Raw genomic sequence first — 11,560 nt, 5'->3', positions numbered from 1 at the left:
GAGGAACCTCCATGCTGTATTCCACAGTGGTTGCACCAATTTACATTCCCACCAACAGTGTATGAGGGTTCCTTTTTTTTTTACATCCTCCCCAATATTTGTTATTTCTTGTCTTTTTGATTCTAGCCATTCTGACAGGTAATATGTTATTGTGGTTTTGATTTGCATTCCCTCTATAATTATTGATGTCAAGAATCTTGAGGTTGACATTTTTTAAAAAATTGATGGTAAAAATGGAAATAGATTTTAAAAACTGGAAACATCCCAAATATCTGCTAACAATAGAATGGATAAATAAATTGTGGTGTATCATTTAATGATACAATATATAGTAGTAAAAATAAAGTATAGGCACAAGTATCAACATGGACGAATCATAAAAACAAGAAAAAATGTCATGAAACAGTGTGTACATCATGAGTCTACTAACATAAAATTCAAAAACAAATAAGCTGTATACTGTATATTAACTTGATAAAACTAAAAAAAGAAAAGCAGGGCAAGGCTGAGCAGAGGGAATGTAATATACTCATTCAGGTATATACAGAAAATATGTCAGGTACAGGCAGCAATTCTATTTCTTAAACTGAGGGGTGAGTATATGGGTGTTCCTGTTATTTTTATTCTAAACTATTTGTCAATTTAAACACTTTTTAATGTAGGGATATATTTCATAATACTCTATGAAAATTCAGGGATTAATGAAATTCTGGAGAATGTAACAATTTATAAAGAAAATGTGACTCATCAGGTTCTACCATAAAGGGCCTTTTTTTTTTTTTTTTTACAAGAGAATACTATGTTCTTCATTCTTCCTGTAATGACAATTATTTAAATGGAGACTGGCTGACACAGAGAGTAGGAGAAAAGAAGCAGGATTAAGGAGTCACTGTTCTTCCCCTTAACAGTCTTTGTGGCCATATCCACTGTGAGTGAGTATCCTCTGGAAATGGCTATTTCTCCTGCTCATGTACTTGAGTCATTTCTTCCCTGCCCTACCAAATCCAGCATTGATTCGTTTAAGCCAGGTTTCCATACTTTGTACATGACATGGAGGGAGAAATGGGACTTGATCCACATCACAACTGTCCTTGGGTTTTACTTTAGAATGTCACTAAAGCTCCTTTTACTTTTTTATTGATTAACTTTTTTCCTACTTAAATTATTTACCATAGAAGAGATTAGTTAATCTCAGCACTTCTCTAAATTCTGCATGAAGGAAATATTACAGAAAATTTCTTTTTAAGTAATCTGTATTTAGATCAGAAAATTAAAAATAAAGCAGTATTAATAAAGTGAAGTCATTTCTTATTAATGCATGAAGGTTTTTATACGCAATTTAAAAGATCCAAGGATAGATTAACTTTTGGAATTTGTTTGAATCTCTAGTTCAAGGTGTTATCTATCATTAAAGGAAGTTTATCTCAGTTATTTAAGAATGGACTTCAGGTGCTTTCAAATTTCTTTCATGAACAGAGGAAATGGAAATACAATTAACTCTAGGGTAGCTTAAATGCTACCTGATTCTACCAGATCTAAATTTAAGAGAACTGTAGGAAGAGGCATATTGATTCTTAAGAACCCAAAGACCTTCCCTGAACAGCAATTCTTAGCTCCAGAACTGGCACTGCAATTTCTAGGAAAGGGTTCTCTGACATGTATTGTTCCTGTATTCTGATGGGAATTCTTAGAGATGGTTCCACCATGCCCCCTGTGGTAAGCCTTTCCATTTAACCAAGAACAGCTTATCTTGCACTTTTAAAAGCATATCAAATGTGAAGGAATAATCATTAAGCCTTTTATTTTTATGGAGTCTTTGGAGATTTGTGGGGAAAGGCAACATGCAGTTCTTTGTAAATGTCAGATCTCTTTACAGAAATGCGAAGGAGGCATTGCAGGCTGTCATCTGTTCTTCATGTTGCCTACTGACCCTCATTGGGAGCTACCAATTCCCAAAGATTCTGTGGCCGCTAGAATAAATAACTCTCTGAGGCACAAAGCAAAATGTTAGACAACATACAGCAGAACAGAACCACTTTAATTATACTATTGCAATGTGTTTCATACAGAAGTAGAGATCTGAAGGGTTAGACATTGAAGGACAGTTCCAGCTGGCAGGCTGTGGAGGAGAATGTTTCAAAATGACTATAGTAAATGACACAAAAAACATGGGCAAAAAAAGTAGGTAGGTTTCAGGCACATGAAGGGGGGAAAAGGATGATGCTGTTTCTGGGATGCAAAAGAAAATTGTATGTGAATCTTAAAAATAAAAATCTGTTTGTGTTGTGTCCAGGTGCATTTGAGTCGCATAGAGGATGGGTCTCAAAATGGAATGAGATTGCAGATGTGGCTGTGTTTCCATCAGCCCCTGTCTCATCTTCGGGATTGTCCAATGGGCTATAGTCCCAGGCAAAAAGCCACCCACTATGTTTTCCCACAACTACTACTGATGGTAGGCTATTTCACTAACAAAATGTCCTGCTTTGCACAGAAATATAGATGGTCCCCCCGGGTCGTAGATCAAACTATTCATTTATGGCATAGTGAACAAAGTGGTTTTAGACACACAAGGCCCACTAGTAGCTAGGAGGCTTACTGGACATATTGATATTGGGCAAGTTATTTAGGCTCAGTGAGCTCCAGTTTTGCCATCTCTAATTTTTACACTCATCCAAAATTTTAACTTGTGGAGCCAGATTGTAATCAGCAGCACACAATTTGCATTATGCCAACTGTGTAGGTCATAGTGGCTTTTTATTAGTCATATTTTTTAGTTTTGTACTTGCTAATTGAATTATTACATTTTAAAACCTTAAATGTCATATTAACCTCTAGCCTTCTCCTTGATTTAGAAGCTCTCCTTGATTTGATCAATTTATTATCAACATTTTTTTCAGCTCTAATGACTCCAAAGCAACTATTCTTACTTTGCCCTTCTTTCTACACTCTAAGCCTACTGTTTATTCTATGCTTTTTCATGAACTATTTCCAGCTTTGCCTTTGCATTCTTAAATCTGTCAGAAGTAGCTCAGATTAACCTCCAGTCCTATGTATAAAATTCTTCAAGATTGTCTCTTCTAATTGGTTCTCTGGGTCTCTGCATGAACATGGAACTCCTAGCCCTTTCCACCTACATAGATGTAACTGATAGAATCTTCAGTCTTCTAGTGAACCTAGGGAGATGGTATGATGTGGTTGAGTCATTACTTTTCTGGGAGTTGGGAGATATTGATCTGTCATTTTTAAATGCATGACCTTGAAAAAGGTACTGAGCATCAATGTCTAAGCCTCTACTGAAAGTTTTCCTTATTTATTAGTATTTTTCAAACTCTGTGTTGTGAGCATTTAGTGATTTTCAGAATGCAGGCCCTGAACCAGTAGGACCAACATCATCTGGGAAGTAGTTAGAAATCCTAATAGATATTGAAACAGAAATTTGGTGATGCGGTCCAACCATCTGTGTTTTGGAAAGTCTTCCAGGTGATTTGAATGCACAGTGATGTTTGAAAACCACTGTCTCAGTTGTCTGTAAAAACAAATTTAGAGGATTGAGACCTCCATTCAAAAAAAAAAAAAACCCTAATACTATAGGATAGTAAAAAGATTGCAATAATCTTTCTATTATGAAATTAAGAAACATGGTCCAAATAATTCTTAGATAAAAAAAGATATGCAATACAGAAAACTTAGAAAACTCATTTTAAAATGGAAAAAATAATTATATAATTATGTGTTTTAAAAATGATGTAAATTATCCTAAACAAATTTAATATATCAAAGATAGATTATGGAAAATATTTGGTATCCATTTCACAGATAAAGTTCATATAAAAATAATTCTTACAAATGGGTAGCATCTTCACAGAAAAATGAGCAAAGGATATAAACAAGAAAAATCTCAAAAAGGAAAATTCAAGTGACCACAAACATATATCAAAAAGTTAATCTCTGCAACAGGAGAGTGATTTAAGTCAAAGTTATACTGAGATATAAGATTATATTCACAATTTACAAAGAATAAGAAAGAGTGACAATATCTATTGCTCATAGGGATATCATGGGGATATTACAAATGTGTATTCTCATACATTACTGCTAAAATAATAATTATAACAATTTTAGAATGTTGGCAAATCCATTACAAATGAAAATACATATACAAATCAAACCAGCAATATTTCCCCAGTGAATCTGTTCCTTACATGTAAAAGACCAAGTGCGAAAAGATGGTATGAATGTATGTTCATTGTATGAAAAGATGTTTATTGCGGTATTATTGTAATAACCAAAAAAATGAGAAGGAAAATGTCCATCATTTTTTGTTTGTCTTTGTAACATGGAATTTTATGTGGTTGCGCCTCTATTAGTTGACTTGGAGGGACTGAGGGATTTTTGTATTGTTATTTGAAAATAATAAGAATGGTAATAATAATAAACCAGCAACTGCTAACATTTCTTGAATCTTTTTACACTTCTACTAAATCCTTTAGTCTTCTCAATCTCTTTGTCAAGTAAGTGTTTCTATTATTCCTTTTTTACACATGAGAAAGATGAAGTACAGAGAATTTAGTTCAATGTCACCCAGGTAATTAACATGGGAACCTAGAGGATAGTCTCAGTCTGGCTCCAGAATTTATACTCTTTGTTTAAAGTTTTTATTTAAATTCCAGTTAGTTAACACACAATGTTAATATTAGTTTCAGGTGTACAGTACAGTGGTTTGGCATTTCCATAGATCACCCAGTGCTCATCACAAGTGCACTCCTTAATCCCCATCACCTATTAACACACACCTCCACCCACCTCCTGTCTGGGAACCATCAGTTTGTTCTCTATAGTTGAGAGTCTGTTTCTTGGTTTGTCTCTTTCTCTCTCTCTTTTTTCCCCTTTGTTTGTTTCTTAAATTCCACATATGAGTGAAATCATATGGTATTTGTCTTTCTTGGACTGACTTATCTTGCTTGGCATTGTACTCTAGTTCTATCTATGTTGTTGCAAATGGCAAGATTTCATTCTTTTTTATGGCTGAGTAATATTCCATCACACACACACACACACACACACACACACACACACACCCCACATCTTCTTTATCCATTCATCAGTTGATGGACACTTGGGCTCTTTCCATAGTTTGGCTATTGTTGATAATGCTGCTATATTCATTGAGGTGCACGTATCCCTTTGAATTAGTATTTTTGTATCCTTTGGGTAAATACCTAGTAGTGCAATTGCTGGATAGTAGGGTAGTTCTATTTTTAACTTTTTGAGAAACCTCTTTACTGTTTTCCAGAGTAGCTGCACCAGTTTGCAATCCCACCAACTGTGCACAAGGTTTCCCCTTTCTCTGCATCCTCACCAACACCTGTTATTTCTTGTGTTGTTGATGTAAGCCATTCTGACAGGTGTGAGGTGATATCTCATTGTAGATTTGATTTGCATTTCCCTGATGATCAGTGATGTTGAGCATACTTTCATGTGTCTGTTGGCCATCTATCTGTATATCTTCTTTGGAAAAATGTCTATTCATGTCTTCTGCCCATGTTTTAATTGGATTATTCATTTTTGGGGTGTTGAGCTTTGTAAATTCTTTATGGATTTTGGATACTAACCCTTTATCAGATATGTCATTTGCAAATATCTTCTCCCACTCTGTAGGTTGCCTTTAGTTTTGTTGATTGTTTCCCTCGCTGTGCAGAAGTTTTATATTTGATGAAGTTCCGATAGTTTATTTTTGCTTTTGTTTCTCTTGCCTCAGGAGACTTAACAGCTGAGTCTACTGCCTGTCTAAGCTAGACATAAATAGGTATATAATAGCATCCTATTTTTTGTAAAATTACATATAATTGTATAAGTATACATGTAATTGTATATGTGTGTGTATATATATATTACATATATATAAATATTAGAGGCCAAAATTATGCACAACTTGGAAGCCTTGGTTTTGAAGAATGGAGAAAGGTTGTGTTAGGAAAGATAGGAGAATGTTGAGCAGAGATAAGCCAAAAAAACCAAAACAAAACAAAAAAACAAGAAACTTCATTTAAACCATGAATACATAATAAAAAGCAGCTAATGTGATATGATCCCGTTCATATAAAATTATATATTTGAGTGTGAGGTGTCAGTATATGTGTATATATGTATGTGTATTAATAGAGAAATGCATGAAGCAATGTTTTCCAAAATAGTCATTTTAGTTGTTATAGTTTTATTTTCCCCTTTATATTTTTGTGTATTCAAAAGTTTAAATAAAGAAGCTTTTTTGTTTTTTTTTTAATAACAGGGTTATTATTTTTAATAACCAGGGTTCAAAACAACCCCATTCCTTAAGTGTAGGCTTTGCATAGTGAATTTCTTCTAATATATACAGTTGAAAAGAGACAAAACAATACCTTTATGGTGGAGAAACTTGACAGTCTCTGGTGATCAAACCTGGTAATCAAGGGTAATAGCAACACTGATGAGTCCTGTTGATATTATGTATCCTTTGTATGATGTGTTGAGAATGGCTCTTTACCTCTGTGGTCTGTCTTCCTCAAAACATATCGCTCCAGTTTAATCAGGAGAAAGAAACAGGAAACAGCTCCCAGTTGAGAGACATTATACAAAACACCTTATCAATATGCCTCAAAAATTCAAGATCATCCAAACCAAAGAAAGTCTAAGAAATTGTTACAGCCAAGAGGAGTCTAAACAGAGATGACTACTAAATTTAATGCAGTATCCAGATGGGATCCTAGAAGAGAAAAAAAAAAATTAGGAAAAAGACAGAGAATCTGAATGAAGTATAGACTTTAGTTAATAATAATGTATCAATATGTATTCACTACTTGTGACAAATGTATTATACTAATGTAAGATGTTAATAATAAGGAACTGGGTGGAGGGTATAGAGAAACCCTCTGTACTATCTTTGCAAAAATTCTGTAAATTTATAACTATTATAAGTGAAAAAGTTCATCCAATAAAAAAGATGAAATCACACTGGTTAAAAAACAAAACAAGATACATGGCAGGCATTCTTTTAGATGCTATAGTTACCACAGGGTACCATACAAACAGACCAATTCCTGCTAGGATCTTAAATACTAACATAATAGATGATCAATGGCTCTGTTCTTCATCCCAACAAAAAAAAGAAACTTATTTTAGCTACAGGCTCCCAAGCTCTGCTACATGATCCACATTTTTTAAAAAAGATTTATTTATTTATTTGAGAGAGAGAGAGAATGAGCCAGCGAGTGGGGGAAGGGGCATTCTCTTCAAGCAGACTCCCTGCTGAGTGGGGAGCCCAAAACAGGGCTTGCTCTCACTGACCCATGAGATCATGAGCTGAAACCAAGAGTCAGAGTCTTAACTGACAGAGCCACCTATGGCCCCTATCCACATTTTTTTCCCTTTTGAATTCAAGAACTATTTATTGAGTGCCTGTTAGGTGCTAGATGCTGTTCCAGGTACCTGGGACACATCAGAGAACGCAACAAAGGCCCCTGCCCTCGCAGAACTTACAGTCTAGGCTTCCTCCCCCTGCACGCTGTGACCCCCAGCGAGCTACCGCCCCTCCCTGGGCCGGTCCTCAGCTGCACCATCAGTGCCAAACAGGACACCCAGCTCAAGCCCCAACCCCCACCCCCACCCCCGAGAGCAGAAAGGGCTGGAAGTTGACTTTTACTAGTAAAGTACAAGGGGGAAGGGCTGAGGGACTGGAGCCGGGTGGTCAGGTGTCCTACGGCCCCGGGCCTGGGCTGGCTACACGAAGTGCTGCCGCTGTTGCCACTGCTTGCTGGCCGCCTTGCTGGCCAGGTCCTTGGCCTTCTCTGTAGCTGCCAGTGCCGTCTCCTTGGCCTTCTCCTTGGCTTTCTTGGCTGTCTCAACGAGGGTTTTGGAAGGGGCCTCCCCTTGCAGCTTGGCCAGGTACTCAAAGCCCTTCAGAGTCTTGGTCACGTTGCTTTTGAACGGGGCAAGACCAAATTCCTGGACAGCTCTGGAGACACCAAATAAGGTAGAGGAGACGCAGGCTTCCGGGTGGATTTCGGTCCAGCCGCTGTTATCAGAGTTCACACAATAAACACATCGTTCCTCCACCACCATCAGCCGGGTGTGGTTGATGTTCCAGGTGAAGTGGTCATGGTCTGGTTCTGCAGGTCCACAATAGAATCCTCCAGGATGTACACCGAGTGAGCAACATTGGCAGGAAACAGTCGCTCGGCCCAGCGGGACATCCTGTTGGGCTTGGTCAGGAGACGCCCGGACAGGAGTTTCTGGTCAGGGGTCACCTCCCGGCGCACTATGTCTTCCATCAAGACATGTTTGCTATAGGGATTCGGGTACCGCTGCCAGAAGGCAGCGAACACTTGGTCCCAGGAACTCCAGAACACGCTCTGGCCCAGGAAATACTTCACCATCGTCCCGGCCGGGGCGGGCTGAGCACCCGCGCTGCATCAGGGGTGCGATGCCCCGGGGGCGGGGTGGGGGGGCATGCGGAGGCCGGACCGGGGCTTGGCGCACGCCAGCCAGGCTCGCAGCTCAGTCACCACCGCTCTGCACTCAAGCAGCCGCCACCGCCATGAGGAGTCCCCTGTCCACATTTTTTTTTTTTTAAGATTTTATTTCTTTATTTGACAGAGAGAGAGACACAGCGAGAGAGGGACCACAAGCAGGGGCAGTGGGAGAGGGAGAAGCAGGCTTCCCGCGGAGCAGAGAGCCCAATGTGGGGCTCGATCCCAGTGCCCTGGGATCATGACCTGACCTGATCATGCCTAACGACTGAGCCACCCAGGCACCCCCCCCCCACATTTTTGTTGAGCAATTTAGAACCTTGTTTTTGAAAACCAGCAAAATTATTATTTTTCTTTTTTTTCTGTCATAGTCAATGCTTATTTATATTTACTAATTTATTGACTTACCTGTTCACTGTTAATTTTAAGATTCTGATTCAAGTTACTTTTTTTTTAAAATTTTTTTTATTCTTATGTTAATCCCCATACATTACATCATTAGTTTTAGATGAAGTGTTCCATGATTCATTGTTTGTGCATAACACCCAGTGCTCCATGCAGAATGTGCCCTCCTCAATACCCACCACCAGGCTAACCCATCTTCCCACCCCCCTCCCCTCTAGAACCCTGTTTGTTTTTCAGAGTCCATCGTCTCTCATGGTTCGTCTACCCCTCCGATTTCCCCTGCTTCATTCTTCCCCTCCCGCTACCTTCTTCTTCTTCTTCTTCTTTTTTTCTTAACATATATTGCATTATTTGTTTCAGAGGTACAGATCTGAGATTCAACAGTTCAAGTTACTTTTTGTGTAAGGTAGAAGGTAAACTTCATGGTTTACTTTTTCCAAATGGTAAGCAATTCTTTCAATAGCATTTGTTGAAAAAAGACTATCCTTTACTCATTGAATTGTGGTGGTACCTTTGTTAGAGAAGTTTACTTTAGCAAAAGGGAAAAGGAGTCTTGGATAAAGAATATCGTATCTACGATAGCTTTATGACTTGCATTTTTGTTTTCTTGTTTTACTGATGAGGAGCTCCAATTTGATAGTGAATAGAAATGGTGAGATTGAGCACCAAAATAAGTTGATGACTGTGAAAGTGCTATTGTATAAAAAGGTTAATATCATTTATTATTCCCTGTATATGCCAGTAGATAGGGTAGCAGTTAATAAATATAGGAGGGATTCTCATGGTATAGCACATATATATGGGTTCCTGAAGAGAATATAATTCAGTTATGATTTTTAAAAAGTTCTAATTTGGTCTGAGCCATTCCTTAGTTTCATAGTTTTGAGTGACTTATTAATACTTCCAAAGATGCAGTTAAATGGAGAAAATGGTATTGGCTTCATAACATGTCTTAGCCGTGACTCTTTCAGATGCAAGTTACAAAAAATCCAGCTCAGCTAGTTCAAGTTAAAAACATAACAAATGGAATTTATTTACTTCTGAAAAAGATTTGTGGCACATCTGGCTTTCAGCCACTCCTCAGATTTGCTCAGCTGATTCTCTCCATGTGGTAGCCAACAGGATTCACAGGGATTCCAGACTAACATATTCCTTCAAGAAAGAGAGAGTGCCTCTTTCCTAATGATTCTGGTAAAAGTCCCAAGAAGTGATGCATGTAGCCAGTAGATGTCATGTAATGACTGACCATTTCTGTGTTGTCTGAGCATCCTGGAAACCAGAGGGCAAATTGAGTCCTGTTTGAACTAGTGGCCTAAGGGACCAGTAGGCTCCAAAATTTCTTGTCTTTATCTTTCACATCTGCATCACATTCTGATGATCTCTGAAAATTCCTCTCTGCCTCTATAGAACACCTTTTCCATCTCTCAGTAACCCAGTCTCTGTAGACTTGCCACAATAAACCATAATGGTGCCACAGGGGTGACCAATGGTGCTGGTGATTATATATGGTGGCATAAGTTTTAGATCAATGACTCCAAGCAGAAGGGACTTTTCCTCCAAAATGGGTATAAAACATACATCTCATCACCACAGATCACAAAAAAATGCCTTGTATGGCAAAAGAGGACATAGATACAATTTTTTTTTCAATGTTCATAGGAAAAGGCAGCATTTCCTTCACATTCTTCTTCGGCAGAGCATATTGAAGTGAGGCAAAGCCTTCTGTAAAATAATTTAGTCATCAAATGTAACTTTTTAAAAAATATTGATTTATTTGACAGAGAGAGAGAGCACATGAGCACAAGCAGGGGAAGTGGCAGGCAGAGGGAGAAGCAGGCTCCCCACTGAGCAAGGAGCTGAACGTGGGGCTCGATCCCAGGACCCTGAGATCATGACCTGAGCCGAAGTCAGAGGTGTAACCAACTGAGCCACCCAGGCACCCCTCAAATGTTACTTTTTAAGTATCAAAGAGATAAGTGGTAACTGGAGCTCAGAATTAAGGAATGGACTGCTGTAGACTGTCACACAAGGGAGCATTCCAGCTGGACCATGCTGGTCCCTCAGCTATACTATTTAAGAGTCATTCCCAGTTTCTTAATGCAGAGAATGGAAATAACTTCAGAAAGCATTATACACTCCTATTCTTTTTTTTTTTTAAGATTTTTTATTTATTTATTTGACAGAGAGAGACATAGCGAGAGCAGGAACACAAGCAGGGGGAGTGGGAGAGGGAGAAGCAGGCTTCCCACTGAGCAGGGAGCCCGATGTGGGACTCGATCCCAGGACCCTGAGATCATGACCTGAGCCGAAGGCAGACGCTTAACAACTGAGCCACCCAGGCACCCTATACACTCTTATTCTTCATGTATGTGAGGAATTGTATAGTTTTCATTTCAGATTATGGGTTCAGGCATTTTCAGCAAATCTCTTGTTGTCTCCCTAAATCTCTGAGTTAAAAAAAAAACAACAACACTCTTATTGTTCTTGTATATAAATATCTGGACCACATTTGATATTCAGAGAGGAGATTCTGGAGTTCTGAGTAGGCAAAACCAGAAAAGCAGCATTATTTTCAGCATTCCTACATGTATTATTTCTTCTGAGTTGCTTCTGAATGATTCTGCCTCTATTTCTCTATAACAGTAATAGTG

General features: G+C 38.4%; 1 pseudogene; it reads right to left on the bottom strand.

The window, feature by feature from the left end:
* Window positions 1-7,755: 7,755 nt before the first annotated feature.
* Window positions 7,756-8,411, bottom strand: LOC110582543 (annotated as a pseudogene).
* Window positions 8,412-11,560: the final 3,149 nt, after the last annotated feature.

This window comes from Neomonachus schauinslandi, chromosome 1, assembly GCF_002201575.2.
Source record: "Neomonachus schauinslandi chromosome 1, ASM220157v2, whole genome shotgun sequence".
Classification (NCBI taxonomy): Eukaryota; Metazoa; Chordata; class Mammalia; order Carnivora; family Phocidae; genus Neomonachus; species Neomonachus schauinslandi.
The sequence above is the reverse complement of the archived record's forward strand: the minus strand, read 5'-3'. Positions and strand labels throughout refer to the sequence as shown.